This window comes from Peromyscus californicus, unplaced genomic scaffold (genome assembly GCF_007827085.1).
Source record: "Peromyscus californicus insignis strain IS unplaced genomic scaffold, ASM782708v3 Scaffold_6__1_contigs__length_162567912, whole genome shotgun sequence".
NCBI classification, from domain to species: domain Eukaryota; kingdom Metazoa; phylum Chordata; class Mammalia; order Rodentia; family Cricetidae; genus Peromyscus; species Peromyscus californicus.
In genome coordinates, this window is record NW_026294584.1 from 161949177 (window position 1) to 161969187 (window position 20011).

The 20011-nt window shown below is 44.2% G+C and overlaps 1 protein-coding gene across 7 annotated transcripts in view; it reads left to right on the top strand.

The window, feature by feature from the left end:
* Positions 1–7021: 7021 nt before the first annotated feature.
* The window catches only part of Resf1 (retroelement silencing factor 1), a 34421-nt gene continuing 21431 nt past the window's right edge, over positions 7022–20011 (top strand). The window contains exons 1-2 of one of the 7 annotated variants that reach the window (XM_052722126.1): positions 7022–7204; positions 18436–18495. The gene's annotated coding sequence lies outside the window, so the exon portion shown is untranslated. Of the gene's footprint in view, positions 7205–17523; positions 17622–17653; positions 18031–18435; positions 18496–20011 lie in introns of those variants that run through there. The other 6 variants (XM_052722129.1, XM_052722131.1, XM_052722125.1 and 3 more) reach the window with 6 other exon arrangements.

Sequence of the window (20011 nt, forward strand, 5' to 3'; positions counted from 1 at the left end):
GGTGTGCTAGATAGTTTCATAACAACTTGACACAAGCTAAAGTTAAGTCAATTAAGAAAATGCCTCCACAAGATCTGGCTATAGGCAAGTCTGTAGGGCATTTGCTTAATCAATGGTTGATGCGGGAGGGCCCAGCCCATTGTGGGTGGTGCTATCCCTGGGCTGGTAGTTCTGGGTTTGATAAGAAAGGAGGCTGAGTAAGCCAGGATGAGCAAGCCGGTAAGCAGCACCTCTCCATAACCTCTTCACCAGCTCCTGCCTCCAGGTTCCAGCCCTGCATGAGTTTCTGCCATCACTGCTTTTGATGATGAACTATTATGTGGAACTGTGAGGGAAATAAACCTTTTCTTCCCCAACTTGCTTTTGGTCATGGTGTTTCATAACAGCAATAGTAACTCTAACCAAGCCATGGGAAAATGGTTGTTAAGTAAAGACTCAGTGAAACCACCAAACTAGACCACTTTATGGGTAAAATAAAGTTTATTTAGGGAACAAATGGCCAGGTTGTCTCCAAGGATAGAGGACAGCAGTCACAGGAAAAAGGCTTATCAGTTTTGTTGGGAAGGTAGTAGTGGCAGGAGGCCCATGAGTCAGAGTAGCCAGGGGGTTAGAATGAGGACTTTGAACTGTTGCAGGCTTTTTGGGTTAATCAGGAACTAGATGCCCCTTTGGGGACAGATCAGGGTGGTATTGACTTTCCTGGTAAACAGGAACCCACCTTACAAGATCTCTGGGGAATGTTGGGCTTCATTTTCTGTTTACCTAGTCAGAGCGCAGGCCATCCTCTTAGGACACTGTCAGCAGCACTGCCATTTTTGGGGCTCACTGTGGTGATATATTGTGTTCTTCAATATACTGTGTCCCCCAATAAAATTTATCTGAGGATCAGAGGAAAAAGTCAGCCACTATAGTAAACACAGAAGTTAGGTAATTGTAACACATGCCTTTAATCCTATCATTCAGGAGGCAGGGATCTGTCTGGATCTCTGTGAGTTCAAAGTCACACTGGGAACAGAGCCAAGCATGGCGACACATGCCTTTAATCCCAGTACTAACCATAGAGGTCTGGAGGTCTGTACAGATAGACAGGAAGTGACAGAGCTGGGCAGGAAGAGGAAGTGATGTAGCTGGACAGAGAGAGCAGATGAGATAGTAGAACAGAAAGGCATATAGGTGTGGGTATACAGCAAGTGGGTCTCTTTGGAGACTGAGGTGTTGGTGTGGTGAAGTTAACTTGTGGCTTTTCCTATTCCTCTGATCTCTCAGGTTTTCACCGCTATATCTGGTTCCAGGTTTTTGTTTAATAAGACCATTTAGCAATTTGTCTACAGCTCACTTAGGATCTAACAATGGGGGCTTTAATTAGGTCAGGGGAACTAAATACAGGAGAGGAGGGTAAAATAACAGTAATGATGTCTGAAAAATTTATAAGGAATGACACTATTAACTAGCTACTTAAACAAACAAACCTATAATACATGTAAGTCTGTGTATAAATACACATATATAAATTAAATGAAACTTTCCAAGTGGGCTGACAATGGTCACTCTAAGAACCAAAGACTAACAAAAATCCCAACACCAGACATGAGAAGGCCTCTTTTGAGTTGTTGGTCAAGGCTGTTCAAAAGACTCAAAATACTACAAGTTATTGCTATTGTCCTTGGTCCCCTTACTCCCAGAGGTGGACAGTAAGTACCTATTGCAGAAGAAATCATTCACTTCAGACACAGGGCCCAGAGGCCCCTGAGATGAAACTGACTTGGAAGCCTCTTCCCTGACAACTAGCTTTCATGGTACCAGAAGGCATCATGCAAGCTTCCAAAGGAGGGAAGCAAACACCGGTCCTACCCAGCTATGACACCTATGAACTACAACAATGATACTGCATGATAGCCCTAAGGGGGCAAGAGTAGCACACATACCTTGGTGGTAACCAACAGCTTCTAATTGGACTCAAAACCTGCACAACAAGAAGGAAATCTTGCCTGGTAACAGAAACCTAGCCAACTACCCAGGGCTCATAAAATTATGGATCTTTGAAGAGAATCTGTAACTACTACTTTACTAAGCCAGCATAATCCCTAACTACATTATAAATATTTGTCCTTATTCCCACATATAAATGTAGTTTTCACCACTCATCTAATAAATTTCTTTTTTGTAACAGATGGAGATTATTACCAAAAATGTAGAATTTCTCTCCTTTCTCCTTCTCTCCATTCCCTCGCCCCTACCCCAACCCTAAATAAACTTGCCAGTGGATGTTGCGCGTCTGCCATGTGAGTAACTTTCCACTGTCTGCCATGCCCGCATGGCCTGGTCTCACCTGCAGTGGGGCACCTTGGCCCAAAACCCACCAAGGCCTCCTTAGTGCCGTATGATTACAGTGAGGACAAAAGATTCTAGGATCTAGAGGATTAGGGAGTTTGCTATGAGATTGTGTCTTGTAGGGATGTCATAAACTATACTCATAAAAATACTGTTTAAACATGAGCTGAACAAGGACAACAATAATAGACATGCTAATGTGGATGGGGTATGGTGGAGTAGAAGAGGGTACCCCTAAGGCCTCAACCCTACACAAAGAACTACAGGCAACTATGGAATGCTAACATGGGAGAAATAGTCTGTCTCCTGTAAGGAAGAGCACACCATTTGGTTATCCGATACAAAATGGTCAGTCCTGAAAATACATATAAATAATATTATACAGACTGAGCAAGTTGTATTTATATATTTAGTAATATATAAGTATAAAATATACATACATGCATGTAAAATGATTTTTAAAAAGGCCATGAATTTGAAAGAGAGCTAGGAGGGATATGTAGGAGGATTGGGAGGGAGGAAAGGGAAAGGGGAAATGATTAATTCTATTATAAGCTCAAAAAAATAGAAGAAATAATTAAAAAGAGAAATGAAAACCACAGAATAACACCAGGAAATGATAGTCACAGGGCCCAAAATTCTACCTGCCAAATACATGTATACTAGAATATGGTCAGGAAGATGTTTGGATGACAGGATAATTACATCTTTATTTTTGTAAACATTTTTTCTAAAATGTGCTGTTTTCTTAAATCTTAGCAACAAACCCATAGTAATAATGTATTAATGATAACCCTGTCACCATAAAAATACATATTCATGTTACATCAGCACTGATGTATATAATTTTGAAATGTCATTTATGATTATCATTTTCTAAATCATAGTCATTATTAGATTTTCTACTATAGCTTACTATGCTTATAAGGAAAAATGCAGAGCTCAGAGCACAGCTCAGGTCAAGCATTTGCCGAACTTCCTCATGTCCCTGGGTTTAATCTTCAGTACCCCAGGAGAGTTAGGAGAAGAAATGTAAATGTATATTATCAGAGTACATGTCTCTTTGGTTTTAAGAATACTTTTAATAACTTCCATATTGAGCTAATTTCTTTTATAATCTTATATAATTCATTTTATTCATTCAAAAGTATTTATTCTAAGCAGGGAACTGTGAACTGTATCAAAACGCCAATCAAGTTTATGGTACAAAACTGTCTTGTCCAACACAGCAAAAGCTAAAACTTGGGAGTCCTGAAAAAGAAGAGCAATGACTACTCAGAAAGAGAGTCACACAGGGTTTCTTTTGTGGAGAAAAGAGAACAACTTTATTTTATAGTCTGGTATTTAAAGGGCAGAGTAGAATTACTGGGAGTGTTGGGCTTTATCAGCTTTAGAGGTCATGAGGGCTCAGAGCTACCTCATGACATACATCTCCCCAAAGCTCAGGAAAGTATTTTCCTTCTGGCTTTTAGATTGCCTTGCAGCTTTCCATAGGACCAACAAGGGCAGGATTACCTAAATCACAGGTTACCCTTGAATTTAGGTTTGCCCATGATGAAAGCTTTACAGGCTGTCTGAATAGCATCCCTTTCCCCAAATAATTCCTTTCCTCAGTAGTTATCTTCTTAGTATGGCCTAAATTAGGTTTCTAGAATTGTTACATTCCAACCAAATGAATGGAGAAAATGAAATTTCAGGACAATCCCTATCTTTAGGTATAATTTATATGCAACATTTTATAATTTGACAATACAAAGCTAGCTGCAAGGGAGTCTTGAGGAATGTAATTTCTACTTTCAAAATGACTATGACTACAAGAAACTGGGCATGAAACAAGAGGCAAGGGGATCTCTGTGAGGCAAGCCTGGTCTACATAGCAAGTTCCAGGCCATCCAGGGCTACATATTAATACCCTGCCCCTCCCCCCCCCAAAAAAAAGAAGAGGAGGAGGAAGAGGTGGTGTAGAAAACAGAGAAAAATGAAGGAAACTATCATTTTTCTTTCTATCTTAGCATCTTGAAGTGCTGGGATTGTACATATGTACCACTATAACACCAGGATCCAACATAATTTCTTACTATGAGAAATGATATCATGTATTTTTCTAAAATATTGTTTGTAAGCTTAGGAAATAGGAAGGTATTTTGTTTTGTTATTTTTGGCTTTTGGTTTTTGGAGACAAGATTCCAGGTTCAGTTCTTAGCACCCACATGACATTTCATAATCATAACTCCAGCTCCAGGAGATCTGGTGGCCTCTTCTGGCTTTGTCAGGCACCAGACACAGACACACACATACGAACACATGCACGCACACGGTGCATTTATACACACGCAGGCAAAACAGCCGTACCCATCAAATATAGACATACTGTAGCCTAAGCTGCACTGGAATTCACTATGTAGACCAAACTGACATCAAGCTTGCAGTTAGGCTCCTGCTTCTGTATCCTGAGTGCTGAATTACAGCTCTATGCCATTCTACCCAGCCTGGACTTCATTGTAATAGGACACCAACTTCTAAATTCCTGTCAATATTGACTTGACTTTACCAAACCTATACTTAAAATATCTATAACCCAAAGTATACACTGGTAAGGAGAAATGAGGAATGCCATCTTTTGTTTGTTTTCTGGGTCTCTCTATTATGTAGCTCTGGCTGTCCTGGAACTCATGCCTTGAACTCACAGATATCCACCTGCATCTGCCTCCAGAGTGCTGGACTGATGGCTTGTGTTGCTATGCCTGACCTGCTGTTGTTGTAAAGATTTCTTTTTATTTGTGTGTCTGAGTGTATGTGACTGTCTGCAGAGGCCAGAGGCACCAGCTCCTCTTACAGGCAGTCGTGAGCTGTTGACATGGGTACTGAGAGCTGACCTTGGTCCTCTGCAAGAGCAGCAAGTGCTTTTAACCTCTGAGCCACCTCTCCAGCTCCTTTGTTGTCGTTATTGTTGTTGTTTTCAGACAGTCTCACGGCTCAGATTGGCCTCCAACTAAATAGAAAAGGATGATGATGAATTTCTGACTCTCCTACATCACAAGTGCTGTGCAGCCACTACTCCAGGTTTATTTTTGCTTGGGGTCAAACCCAAGGCTTCATGCATGCTAAGCAAGCACTCTACCAATGGTGCTTTAAGGTTCACAGCAGAGCAATAAGAAATTACTTTGAATTTGAACACCAAGTCTTCCCAGCACTGACAGTTTGGTTATGAAGAAGTTACAAAGACAATCTAAGTAGGTACTCAAATTATGCTATAAGAAAGATAGCAGGCTGGGTATGGTAGTGCACAGCTTGCCTTTAATCCCAGAACTTGGGAGGTAGAGGCAGGCAGATCACCGTGGAAGAAAGAAGCAGTGACAAAAAAGAGCTGAACTCAAGCCAGACTGTCAGTACACCCTGCCATACCTGACTGGGGCAGTGTTACTGTCTAGCGGTCTTGACTGGGTTCAGCTTTCTCTGCCAGTTACACAGTTAAAAAGCAGGAAAACTTTCAAGCTCAACAGGTAGCAGTGGAGAAATCTCAGACACTGAAAACAGGAGCAGACAGGATCAATAGTTTAGGAAGGGCTTTTATTGAGGGGTGAAGAAACACACACATGCAGCAAACACACAGAGAAAAAGACTCCTCAAAGTGGAAGGGGCACTTGGGGAGCTGGAAATCCAGTCTCCTCTTGAGGGTTAGGGTTTTTTAAGTCTCTGAAGGGTCTTGCTCCCCTAATTTGGTGTTGATCACTTTGAAGAAAGACGGGATGGCTGGCTGGACAACTATTGTGAAAACATGTCCTGTTGGGGCCTTCAGCTTGTGGAGCCAGTTCCTCAGTAGGGGCCTGCAGGAAGGAGAAAAAGCTCACAGGGCCTTTGTTTTAAGATGCTAGGCTTTTGTCTCAGGTCAGGAGGGTGAGGAAAAACCATCCATCTCGGAAGTTTTCCACTTTATTATCCAGTCATGGCCCCTCTTCCTATCTGTCTGACTCCAATCCCTCAGTAGGTGGACTGCCTCCCTGGACTACTATCTTATAAAAAGACAGACAGACAGAATGAGCAAACCACCTGGAGGGAAGGTGCAGGCATTGAGAGCTTGCTTCTCTTCCGCAGGACCAGGGTTTGGTTCCCGGTGTCAATGTCCCAGAGTGTGTACCTGTAACTTTAGCTTCTGGTGACACATTCTGGTCTACACACACACACACACACACACACACACACACACACACACACACACACACACATACACCACGCACAAGGTTAACAATGCAGGGCACAGTAGCACATGTCTGTAATCTCATCGCTTGGGAGGCTAGGGCAGAACTGCCTCTAATTTGAGCAAGTCTGGGCTGCACTGCAGGCCAGGGCTACAAAGTGAGAGCTTGTCTCAAGCAAAGAAACAAAAAGGTTAAATTACAAACAATGCTTGTGACCACGTTACTTTCCTAAGGAAAAAAGGACAGGACTCTGCTTTTAAAAGGGTACTGCGGTCCTTACCTGACTTTGCTGGAGCTTCACGCGCAGGAAGAAAAAAAAATGTACACCGAATCTCCTTTCTGGGGAGAGGAAGTCTGAGCCGGCAGCTGGAAAAACACTGGGCAGCCAGAGCGAGGAGGCGGAGAAACGTGCACTGCGCAGCCGCCAGAACACACCAGCTCCGCCCTTCTTCCTAGCTGTGTTTTGTTCTGGACCTCTGGGTTCTCAAGGCAGTTGGGAACCATAAAGCCCTTCTCTAACCTTGAGACTAGGGGCCGTGCCCTCTGGTCAGTCCCTATAGACCTGGAGCGCAATTGCACAGCTTTGTGGGCCATGTCTGGGGAATTCTGATTTATAAAACCTCCTGCAGAGCTGTATGCAGCCAGCACTGTCCTGAGAGGATGAATCTGGAGAGGTGAGTAAACTTTTAATGCACATTCAGTTGCGATAAATCATAATATATGGCTCCCCTATTGTAAAGTCACAGCCCACGGCGATTTTCAACCTGTAGGGCTCAGGTTCTGAATCTCTTAGATTCCCCACAGGCCCCTCAACTCACGACTCCAAAATTAAGCCATCTCACTTTCATCAATGAAAATCTATGATGTACAAGGAAAAAAATATCCCAAACTAAGAAAACGACAAGCTCTGTTTCTGTATCTAAATTTACCGTTTGAGGAATGCTCCTCAGATGCCTGGTCAAAATCTGAATGGGGGCCTGGCTCAGTTGTTAGGAGTTTTTACGTAGCCTGAGACCCTGGGAGCCATCCCTAATCCTAGCTAACACTCAGGAGTGGATGGAGAGGTTCAAGGTCATACTCAGCAAGTTAGAAGTCAGCCTTGGCTCCATGACACCCAGTCTCAGAAAAAAACAAGAAAAGAAAAGCTGGACCCATCTAGGTGACTCAGTGTGCCAGGGCCACTGCCAAGCCTGACAACCTGAGTTCCGCAGAGCCCACAAGTGTCCTCCTACTGTCACACCCCAGCACACACACACCACAATAAATAAATGCAATAAAAACTGTAGAGACCTGTGTTTAGGGGCTAGAGAAATGGCTCGGTGTAGTGTAGTGCTTGCAGAGGATCTCAGTTTGCCTCTCAGACCCACACAGGGTGTGCCTGTATTCCAGCTCGAGGGGATCCAATGTCTCTGGCCCCCTTGGGCATCTGCACGCATGTACACAGACACATACAGATGCACATAATTAAAAACAGAAATACCAGGAGCTGTCCCCAGTGGTAGACAGGTCCCAGAGAGGAGGGTGAGGGAAGGAGTGACCGAGACATGGTGGTCAGGAGAATCTTGCAGCCTGAGTGACTAGTAGCTAGAGTGTTTCTTTTTTTTCTTTCCTTTCTTTCTTTCTTTCTTTTTTTTTTTCGACACAGGGTTTCTCTTTGTAGTTTTGGTGCCTGTCCTGGATCTTGCTCTGTAGACCAGGCTGGCCTCGAACTCAAAGAGATCTGCCTGGCTCTGCCTCCCAAGTCCTAGGATTAAAGGCGTGCACCACCACCGCCCAGTGCCAGAGTGCTTCTTTATTTATACAGAATTTAGTAAGCAGGGATAGATTCATGTTGTTCCAAAACATAGATCATTATCATTTTTTCTTTGGACATGTGTTTCACTTCCTCTTGCTCATCTTTTAGTCATCATTGATTAACTGTGACAGAACAGAGTTATCTTTTCCAATCATTTCCCCTCAAGTTTTGACATCATTGATGAACAGAATTATCATTTTTACTCATGACCCCATAACCCAATTTGTAAGAATCTAGAGGCATATGACAACCTGTTCTCAGGCTGGTAGCTCTGGTTGCTTCAAGGATGCTAGAGCAAAACAAAATTTCCAAGCCAGCCCAGGCAGATTGCCATATCCCAAGCAGAGTATTATTAACTCTTTTTTTTTTTTTTTTTTTTTTTTTTTTTTTTTTTTTGGTTTTTCGAGACAGGGTTTCTCTGTGTAGCTTTGCGCCTTTCCTGGAACTCGCTTTGGAGACCAGGCTGGCCTCGAACTCACAGAGATCCACCTGGCTCTGCCTCCCAAGTGCTGGGATTAAAGGCGTGCGCCACCACCGCCCGGCCTTTATTAACTCTTAATGGTCAGAGTGTCCAAGAAAATTCCTCAGGCAAAAGCTGCTGCAGTTATTCAAATTTTTTTTTTTTTTTTTTTTTTTGGTTTTTCGAGACAGGGTTTCTCTGTGTAGCTTTGCGCCTTTCCTGGATCTCGCGCTGTAGACCAGGCTGGCCTCGAACTCACAGAGATCCTCCTGGCTCTGCCTCCCGAGTGCTGGGACTAAAGGCGTGCGCCACCACCGCCCGGCTTAGTTATTCAAATTTTGACACAATACAAGGTTTATGTTTTATATGTTTGTAGAAGTTATATATATGTCTAAACCTGGCATTCTGTTGTTCCTTAGTCCTATGATACCACAGTGAGTCTGCATGTGCTAACTTTTCTAAGAAAGGGAGGTCCTGATATCTCATTCTTTTATCATCTTTCCACTCCATTCTTTGCTCATCATTATAAGTCTTTGTGTAGGGCAATCAGCTAATCTCTACCAGCCTCTGCCTTCCTGTGTGCTGAGATTGAAGGCATGAACTACCATGCTGGGCTCTAAGCTTTCCTTTAATTACTTTTCACAAGTTGGAATCTCAGATGGGTGGCATCTTGCCCTGAGGTCACTACTCCTTTTATTTAACTTCTTAATCTGTTTATCTCCTTGGACACAGGATTTAGCTCTATTCCACTTCCTGGTGCCTCTTTTCTCAATCTGTATATTTTGTATTTTTTATTTGCTCAGCTTGCTCCTTTTCATTATAAATCTTCATTAGAGTTAACACTAATAACCACATGACAGAGTCTGTACTAGGCTGTTTTGAGATTTCCTCTGCCAATGGAATTAATCCAAAGCTCTTCACTTTAACCTCAGGCCGACTTTTCAGACAAGGGAAAAGGCAGCCACATTCTTCACCAAAATATCACAAGAACAATCTCCAGGCAACAAACAATTTCTTCTCCTCTGAAACCTCTTGAGAAATTGTCCCCCACCTCTCCCCCACAGTTCAAATAACTCTTAGAACCACTGTCTTCTATGCTCCTACTAGTATGCCCCATTAAGCAGTACTTAAAGCATTCAACTGCTTTTCTAATCTACAGTCCCTAAGTCCATATTCATTCAAAGAAAAACATGGTCAGGCCTATCACAGCAATATCCCAGTCTCTGGTACCAACTTCTGTCTTAGGGTTTCTATTGCTGTGAAGAGACTCCATGACCATGGAAACACTTATAAAGGAAAACATTTACTTGAGGTAACAGCTTACAGTTCAGAGGTTCAGTCCATTATCATCATGGTGGGAGCATGCGGCATACAGGCAGACATGGTGCTGGCTACAGCTTGATCAGAAGGCAACAGGAAGTGGACTGTGACACGAGGCAGTATCTTTAGCATAGGAGAACTCAAAGCCTGCCCCAACAGTGACACACTTCCTCTAACAAAGCCACATCTCTTAATGAGATCAACTACCACATTCATAGAACCACTGAGGAACGTGATGAGGGATTTAAATTGAATATGGTAACTCCATTTTGGTACCTTGGATGAACATTGTCTTGCTGTGTAAAGTGCTAGTAACTGCAATGGAGAACTTGAGAAAAACTATTCCAGGAAGAAAAACAATGGGGAATATAGTCTCTTTGCAAAAGTCAGCGTTACCTATTTCTGCTAATTGCATAATATGGCTTTTGTAATTATTTGCTTAGCTTGCAGCTGCAAGAAGGAAGCTGAGATGGCTAGTCTTGGTTGTCAACTTGACTACATCCAGAATTAACTAAAACCCAAAAATGGAGGGCACACCTGTGAGAGACTTTTGTTTAATTTGAAGTGGGAAGATCCACTTCTAGTCTGGATCTTTGAGGTATATACCTTTAATATACCTTTAGATATACCTTTAATCTGGATCAGCTGAGCCGGGAAAAGACAGGCCTTTCATCTGGATCTTGAGGTGGGAAAACATATGTTTAATCTAGATCATTTGATCTGGGAATGTTGTGCCCAGAATGAGACCCCCAGAGAGACTACCACCAAAGACAAGCGGACCCGGAATGCAAGAGCAAGGCTTTATTCGGGAGCAATATAAGCCTAGGCAGGGACCTCGTCAAGCACATCCAATGGAGGCTGGAGGAGGTGCCCAGCCTGAATTGAGCACAGCTTTTAAAGGCAAAACCCACAAGATTACAATAGCAGGAAATTTCAGTACGGGCACATTTCTGATTGGCTGGTTTTCAGGGACTTTCCAGAAACCTTATCTTTATCTAACCGCTAGGGGGGTGGTGGTTTGTCACCATTTCTCATTGACTGTCCGAGGGCTGGAACATTCTGTGGTTAAACAGTCACCATGGAGACCAGAGTTGGAACATTCCGTGGTCACACAGTCACCATCACATGATTAACTTGTTATTCTGTACTTTGTACTTTTGGGTTCCTGGAACTTGGGTCAACAGTGGGAACTCAAAACCTAAACCTAGAATAGAGATTCTTACAAACTAGAGGCCTTATTTTAAAAATGGAAGAGCTTTGGTCTCACAGGAAAACCAGTTTATAACCTGGGCTATAACTTCTGATGGAAACCTACATAAAGACATGGGAGAAGGAAGCTTTTGCTCTTTGCCTGCTTGCTCTCGCCTTGCTAGCAAGTCCATTCCTTCCCTGGCATTAGAGCCTACTGAAGGAGCAAAACCAGCAGCCATCTTGAGCAATTTTGCACTTATATATTTTTTTGTTTTGTTTTGTTTTTGTTTTTTTGAGACAGGGTTTCTCTGTGTAGTTTTGGTGCCTGTCCTGGATCTCTCGCTATGTAAACCAGGCTGATCTCAAACTCACAGAGATTCACCTGGCTCTGCCTCCCGAGTGCTGGGACTAAAGGTGTGCACCACCACCGCCCAGGGGAAATTTTGCACTTATAGCTCAACCAACAATTTCAAAGGATTACCTTATCCCTAGTTCCCTCATCCAATCCTGAAATGCCAAGACATGTAGCCCACTGCTTGTAAGCTTTTTCCCTATATAAACCCCTTGTAATGGTGCTTGGGACCTTTCTCCCCTACTCGATGTATTGGAGTGTTGGACGAGGTCCTTGCCCGGGCTCGAATAAAGAAACCTTTTGTTCTTGCATTGGAAAGTTGGCTCTGTGGTGGTCTTGTTGGGGGACTCACGATGTGGGCATAACACTACTTCTTTAGGATTCCAGCATATACTGAAGATCAGCTGAGACATACAGCCTTGTCAACTGAACAACTACTGAATTCTTGAACTTTCTGTTCACAGCCAACCATTGTTGGATTAGCTGGACCTCAGCCTGTAGGTCATTCTAATAAATCTCATATTCATTCTATAAGATATATTACTCTAGAGAACCCTGACTATTACAGAATATTTGGGGACTTTCCAGAAAGGATGTGGTTTTCTTGCTTAAATATGGACTTTGTAAAAGGCTTAGCATTACACTTAGGTCCTGAATACATAGCTGTAGTCACCAGATGGCTGGAATAAAGACTTTCAATTGGCTCATAGATTGTGTCTGAGTGTTCTTCTCTGATTGGAACTTGCAGCAGTTATATCTGGCTGGGTAGACATTCCTGAACATGAAGAGGATTATGTATATAAAGCTAATTGACCTCTCACTAAAACTAGTCTCAGTGCCTGAGTTCAGCAGTTGGGGAAGGGGCAAGTACAAGGTTTGTTTTAAAAAAAGATAAGAATTTAATGTTTGTCAGAGACCAAACAAGGACCATGGAAAAGTACTAGCTAAGCCAGAGAATAAGCCCCTACCCTAAACCGGATGCCCCCAAAGATAAAGAACAGGTCAGGCAGGTCAGGTAGCATAGCAACAGAACAATGGGCCCTGACCAGTGACCTTACCACCTAGCAGCCTCACGACTTGCACGACTTGCACGTAGCCCCTCACCTGCACGTCCCCCTTCACCTGCACGTACGGCACGTCGTGCACCCCTTCCCTCCTCCCCTCCCCCTCCCATACTATATAAGCCTTGCTGAGGAGAATAAAATTTGCAGCTTGATCAGAACACACTGTCTTGCTGTCTTCTCTCGTGTCTCCCCCATCCCTCTCATTCTCTCCCACAGATGGGTCACCCCCGTTGACACTCCGCTGGCCGGGGCAAATGTTCCTTAAACTCGACATTAAACCTTCTTCCTTTGAGTGTATTGTTAATCCCACTGAATGAGAGTGGAAACCACTACCCAACTCCCTGAAGCTTACCTCAATTTTTTGTTTATAAGGAGATAAAAGTTTTAGATATATTAGCATTACCAATGTTTGTAATCTATACTGAAATCTAATTGTAGAAAAGTAGACAACAGATGTCATACCTTGAGTCTTTGTTCATGCTTTTTTTTAAAAGATTTATTTATTTATTATATATACAGTATTTTGCCTGCATTATGTCTGCACACCAGAAGAGGGCACCAGATCTCATTACAGATGGTTATGAGCCACCATGTGGGTGCTGGGAATTGAACTCGGGACCTCTGGAAGAACAGCTAGTGCTCTTAACCTCTGAGCCATCTCTCCAGCCCCTGTTCATGCTTTTTAACCCAAAGCTTTTCCTTTTTTTCCTCTGTTCTGAGAGCTGGACATATAAATTGGACAGAGATGTTTTTAGCATGATGAGAAGCACCTTTGTATCTATGCTTAGAAGACAACCAAAAGAAATTTAAAATCTTAAACTTGTGACTGATAATAGTAGTATTTTATCAGCTTATCAGAGCTCCATTGATTGATATTAAAACTTTGAACCTTCAAAATAGAGGGAGAAAGAAATTGGAAACATTTTTTTCATTACCTTAGACTACTTTCTTATACCTTTACAACTTGCATTTACATACCTTAAAATACTGGCTTTCACATCCTCAGACACTTTCTTAGACCCTCAGAACTTACTTAAGCTTTCACATTTTCCATCTAACTATTTACTAGAGACACAATAGTTATTACTGAGAACGCTCATTGCAAAGCAGGTTCCTTTAAATCCCTGTCTTATTTTGCTCTCCTTTCTCCGTCACACAGGGCAGAGATTTTGGAGGAAACATTTATACCAACATGCTTGGGTCTAGAAAAGGGATCTATAACCCAACTCCACAACCAGCTATCCAATAAAGTAGAACAGCATGAAACAACTTTAATATTAGCCACACTCAAAAGACATCTGAATCCCTGCTGAATCCAGTGACCAGAAAGCCTAGGGATAAATTCTGAGCCCTTGCCATCAGAGCAGCCATGGCAAGCAACATTACTGGAGAGGCTGGTCTGGCAGGGATAGAGAAAACAAACAAAACCAATAGACACAGAACCTAGAAAGCTCACATGCTCAAAGGAAATTACTTAATGAGAAAGTTTCCAGGTGACAACCTCCCATAAAGGGAGAACTGGGGCTGGGTTAGGCCAGGTGGGAGTTGGCTGAGGGGGTTCTATGGCAAAGCTGGAATGAGTAGCAGGAGTACCGAAGGCTTCCAGTGGGCTAAAAGTAGGTACCGGAGAGGGAGAAGGGGAGACTGGAGGGGCTAGAGGAAGAGAAGGAGCTTAAAGTTGAGGCCAATGAGGAGGAGCCTTCTCAGCTGGATTAGAAATGGTTTGTGCTTCATAGCTAGGAGTTAGGTGGGGGAACAGGAAGAAGAGAGAGAGGATTTGGAGCAGAGATAAGAGGAAGTTGGGATATAGACAATGGGGATCCTCTTCCCATTTCCTTGATCTGAAGGATCTGAGTAGTATTGGGATCTAGGCTGTGGTTAAGCAGCCATTTTGATTGGTGCCAAGCATAGAGGCTGGAGATTTTCTAAGAGGCACCCCAAGGGTGAATGAGAGGGTATGATGATACCACTCCCATGGATTGGGGTTGGGGGTTGGAGTAGCCTGTAATCCAGGGTGTCCCCAGGACTCTGGAAGGACCAGAAGAGGAACAAGCCATTTAGTGGGTGTTGTATTTTAAAAGTGACATGAAGAGTCACACCATACAACAGGGCCAACATTGGAGGTTTATTGAGGGGAGGGGAGAGAAGGGGCAGAGAAGGGGCAGAAAAATGGGAAGAGACCAGTCCCTGGGGATGAGAGCAAAGGAAGAGAAAGAGAAAGAGACAGGAGGTGTACGAGGCCTGCCTTTTATAAGGAAATGTAGCGAATGTGCACAGGGGGTGCTCTTAGTGGCTGCAGCTGAGGTTATATACTGTCAGGACCCTAAGGGCAGGCCAGTACAGATGCCTGAATGCTAACAGTGGGTCATCACCACACTCGGTGAGGGTCAGGGCTAACCACTTGAGGAGATGTGGCACTTGGTACCAGGGCTTTCAATGAGGCCTGAAAGCTTGCCAGAAGGCAATGAAAAACCGAGCTCAGGAGTGAGGTCTCGTCGACTGGAAAGGGATGGGGAACAGGTCACATACTATTGTGATGGCCATTCCTGGTTGTCAACTTGACTATATCTGGAACGAACTATAATCCCCAAATGAAGGGCACACTTGTGACCTGGATCTTGAGGCAGGAAGACACATGCCTTTAATATAGACCTTGAGGTTGGAAGGCACACCTTTAATCTGGGCCACACCTTCTGTTGGAAGCCTATGTAAGGACAATGGAAGAAGGAAGGGATATTCTTCCCTGCTTGCCCTCACCTCCATCAGCACATCTGTTCCTTCTTTAAGATACCAGCAGACCAGTTGAGACACCCAGCCTTGTGGGAGTGAGCAGCTACTAGGTTGTTGGACTTTCCATTCATAACTAGCCATTGTTGGACTGCAGCTGGTAAGTCATTCCAATAAATTCCCATATATGTATATAGAGAGGGAGAGAGGAAGGTTGGGAGGGAGGGAGAGAGAGAAGAGAGAAGAGAGAGAAGAGAGAAGAGAGAGAAGAGAGAGAGAGAGAGAGAGAGAGAGAGAGAGAGAGAGAGAGAGAGAGAGAGAGAGAGAGAGAGAGAGATTCATTCCATAAGTTCTGTGACTCTAGAGAACCCTGACTATACAACTATCATAAAAGTCATGAGGGATTACAGGCAGGTCTGAGGGTGGAGGCAGAAAGGAAGCAGGACAGTAAAGGGTCACAATAGCCAAGGAAGCCGCAGGATTGCAGCTCTGAGGGTAGGGGGACAAGGGTCGGTGAAGAGGACCAGCCAGATGTAAGACTGTGGCTGGGAGTGCATCCATCTCCAAGAGTACCGGAGGGGTGCCAGATGCTCAGTGGTCACTTCCTCCGACTTGGGGAAGAGTTCATATCGACCAAAGGGGAAATTTATGGAATTATCCCTGGTGGATGGGGTGCTGAGAGATGGTGAGCTCGAAGGTGAGTGTGTTGTGGGTGGACTGGAGATGAGATATAGGGTCCCAACGTGGCTCAGAACTCAAGAAGGAACACAGGCATCAGGAGAACCTGTCGGCGGCGTTACAGCAGCAATATAAGGGTTTTCTGTCATAAGGGCATCTTGGCAATTAGGAGCCAAGGAATATCACATAATCAAACCATGTAACAAACCTCACATAAGAGATTTATTGGGGAGAAGAACAGAATGGCCGCTGCCTCTGAGCAGGAAGAGAGAAGCAGAGGGCTGAATGGAGGGGAAGGCTTGTATATGGTTTGGAGCATGCGCTGTGAGCTTAGTGGGAAAGTATAAGATGAAACATTGTTTGGCCGTTAACGCTGAGTCATGGGTGGGGGTGGGGATTTCCAAGTTTCTGAGCTCAAGGTCAAACCCCTGGCAGGATGTTTTTCCTTTGACCTTTGTCTTGGGGTCAAGTCAGGGTTCAGGGTGTTTTTTTCTTGGCTCTGTTACCCTACAGTTATGTCTCCATAAATGTCTACACTTGCAGCAGCTGGTCCCATTCATGTGGCTCACAATCTTGTAACATAAGTGATTTCGCCCAGGCTGTATGGCTACAGGAACTACTACTGCACGTGACAAACTGAATCTGTAGCCCGTGGCTCAGCAGGAGTGGTTTTTAAGGAGAAAAATGGGGAAGTCCGTGATAGGATGAGTTGATAAGTCCCGATTGGTCATGTTAGTTTAGCCAAACATTTTTGATAGCTGGACCTTGGTGGTCAGCCTCAGGAATGAGTCAGGCATGAGGAAGTGGCTGAATGAGTCTAATGCGGAGTCTAGTGGTTTAGCAAAACAGTGCGGAGGGACCAGGACCTGTGCCATGTTTGCCACTGTGGGCTTGTTAGAGCCCTTCAGCACTACCTGCCTATCTATCTATCTATCAATCATCTACCTATTTTTTTTTTCCCTTGGTTGAGAACTTTGTCCTGGAACTTGCTAGGTAGGCCAGGCTGGACTCATTCACTCACAGCGATCTTGCTTCTCCCTCCCAAATGCTGGGTTTAAAGGCATGCACCATTACGCCCCGCAGAGGGTGCATTTTCTTTCACGTACTTCATAGAAAATGTTGCCATCCCATCTGAAGATTGATCATTGCTTATGAGATCTTCATCAACTTATCTTCACAGAATTACAGCTTGTCTGAAATAGAGTTTCAACCCCATCCCAACTGACTGGATCGGTTATATTCCCGCCTGCAGCTTGGCTTTTTGCTTCAGAAGCCCTCCAGGTGATTCTGGTGCAAATTCCAGGCGCAGGGCGAGGCTTTGACCTCCCCTCAGGCTGCAGAAGGCGCATCTGCCCGGCACTAGGACCGTGGTCGTGGCGCAGACGCCCGGGGCGGAGCGCGGAGCCAGCTGGATCCGCCCAGACCGAGGCCGCCTCCAAAGCTCCGCGCTCGGCGGAGGCCTTGATCCATGCTAGAGGCGAGCGAGCACCCGCAGGGGCGGCAGGTCTGTGGCGGAGCGGGCTTTTGTTCTCCGTTCGGGGCTCAGGGCTGGGTCTCGGTCACCTCGGTCCCCGCCGAGGGGCGTCGCTAGCGTCTCCGCAGCCCGCTAGGGTCGCGGCGCACGGGGCGGGCGCGCGGTCTGCGGTTGTTGGCCTGACCTAGCGGGCGGGCTTGTTGCAGCTTCACGTTCCTTCCTGTCTCGGAAGGAGAAGCAGAGCTTTGTTTTGCTTTTCGGTTTCTTTCTGGCTTGTCTTCCGCGCCTTCACCGCCCCCGCCCCTGCGACCCGGCGGCATTGCATTGCGCTCCTCCCTCGAACCTCCCAGGCCTGGGTGAACACCGCGGCCCGCAGCATCTCGGAAGCACTTTGCATTTGTGGTACTTTGAGTGCCTTCCTAGAAAAATGAAAAAGCAGGTGAAGTGTGTTAGCTTGGCATGCATTCCAATAGGCCAGCAGCCGAACTTGCGTGGGTATTTAAATTGTCTGCCAAATGTGTTACATTTAAGGGGAAGTTTGTTTCTTGTTAGTATGCTAAGGTCTTAGTAACTGCTTCCCTAAGCCCCAGTCGGGTTTTCTTTTACCAACCCAATAAAGAAAATTGCTAACGAAGTATTTTTTGCTTTGGAATTTAGGACAGTAGTGGACTTGGAGAAGCGCACTTGAATTCTAGTGGCAGGGAATATTTTGAGACTAGCCTAGTTTAGTAGTTTTGTTTTTAGCATAACTAATACCAATTCAGTAAACTTAGTAAATCTCAGTACTACTTTAAGGAAGATAGATATGCCCTCTGATCTTAAAAACGTTTCTTGCTTTTCCTAGGCTCAAAGGCGTGAACATATTCCTTGTGGGAGAGACTAAAAGGTAAAATTGTATTTACAGGTAAGTCTGCACTTTAAAAAGCCTGTCCTGGTTCTACAGGATAACTATTCACATTTTACCGTGGAGTAATTTTTTATGGAATAAAATGTCGTTGAATCAACATTGGTTAAACCTACAGAACTTGGCCTGCCATTGTTTGCAAGCCTTTAATTCCACCGTTTTTTATGGAATAAAATGCCGTCAAGGCACGCAGATCTAAGTTCAAGGCTAGCCTGGTTTACCTAGTAAATTCCAGGTGAATCAGGACCTATATAGTGAACTACTCAAAAACTCCCCCCAAAAGCTGAGAGATGGTGGTCCACGCCTTTAGTCCCAGCACTTGGGAGGCAGAGACAGGTGTATCTCTGGGTTTCGAGGCCAGCCTGGTCTACAGATTGAGCTCCATCCAGGTCAGCCAGAGCTACACAGAAACCCTGTCTCTGAAAAAAATCAGGAAAACAAAAAACAAACTGCCCCCAAACAAAACCCTCAGGAACCAGTGCAACAACAGTGGATTTGATGGCAAAGCTTAAGAAATAATATTATTGGTGCTTAACAGTTTTTATTTATGCCTTAGTTTTAAAACAGGGGAGAGGGTTATTATTAATATTACTATTATTTTTTTGGCAGCATTGGAGATGGAACTTTGAGGGAATTGCTACTGTAGGAGAGGTTATATTAGGTGGTGAATTAAAGTTACCTAGGCAAAGATTAGCTCTTATTTTTAAAATTTTTTTGAAAATTTGTTTTTTTATGAGCATAAGTGTTTTGCCCACATGTAAGAATATGTTGTGTGTACTTGGTCTATGGAGGCTAGAAGAGGGTGTGGATCCCCTCGAACTGACGTTATAGGAAGTTGTGTATCCATCATGTTGGTGTTGGGACTCTACCCCGGGTCCTCTTCTAGGGCCACAATACTCTTAACTGCTCAGTCATGTCTTTACATTCGGTGATCTCTGAGGGTTCCATCTCTCAGTAAAGCTTGTTAGAAAGCCTCTTCTGCTGACGGGGCAGTGGTTTCTGTAGCTGCATGTTGCAGTATGTTATTTGTGTCCAGGTGTTGGCGCCTCCACTTGGCTGTACCCCTCACTGTAAAATCTCAGAAGAATTTTACTTCCCTCTTCAGCTTCTGTAAAATGGGATAACAGTAGTATTGAAAGACCCTGACCCTTCAGGCTTACACCCCCCAAGCCCCAGGAGAATGAGGAACTAAAAAGCTAGTTCCAAGGGCAAACTGACTCAGCCATTATTCAACCACCCACAATGTAACAATGTAAAGAGATTTCTATTAAGAGATGCGCTCAACTGTGACTGGGATAATTGTAAGTGTTCCAGGAAAGACCACTGTAACTTTTGTGTAACCTTCACTCCCACCCTGATACCCCCCTTGAGGTTTTGGGAAGAATGTGCATGGGACATGATTGTACCCACCCTGTGATCAGGCTATGATTTTTGTGAAATTAGCCTCTAGACATAAATCAATCAGAACGAAATTGTATGGGAATTGTAATCTTATGGCTTTTGTGGGTTTTTTCTG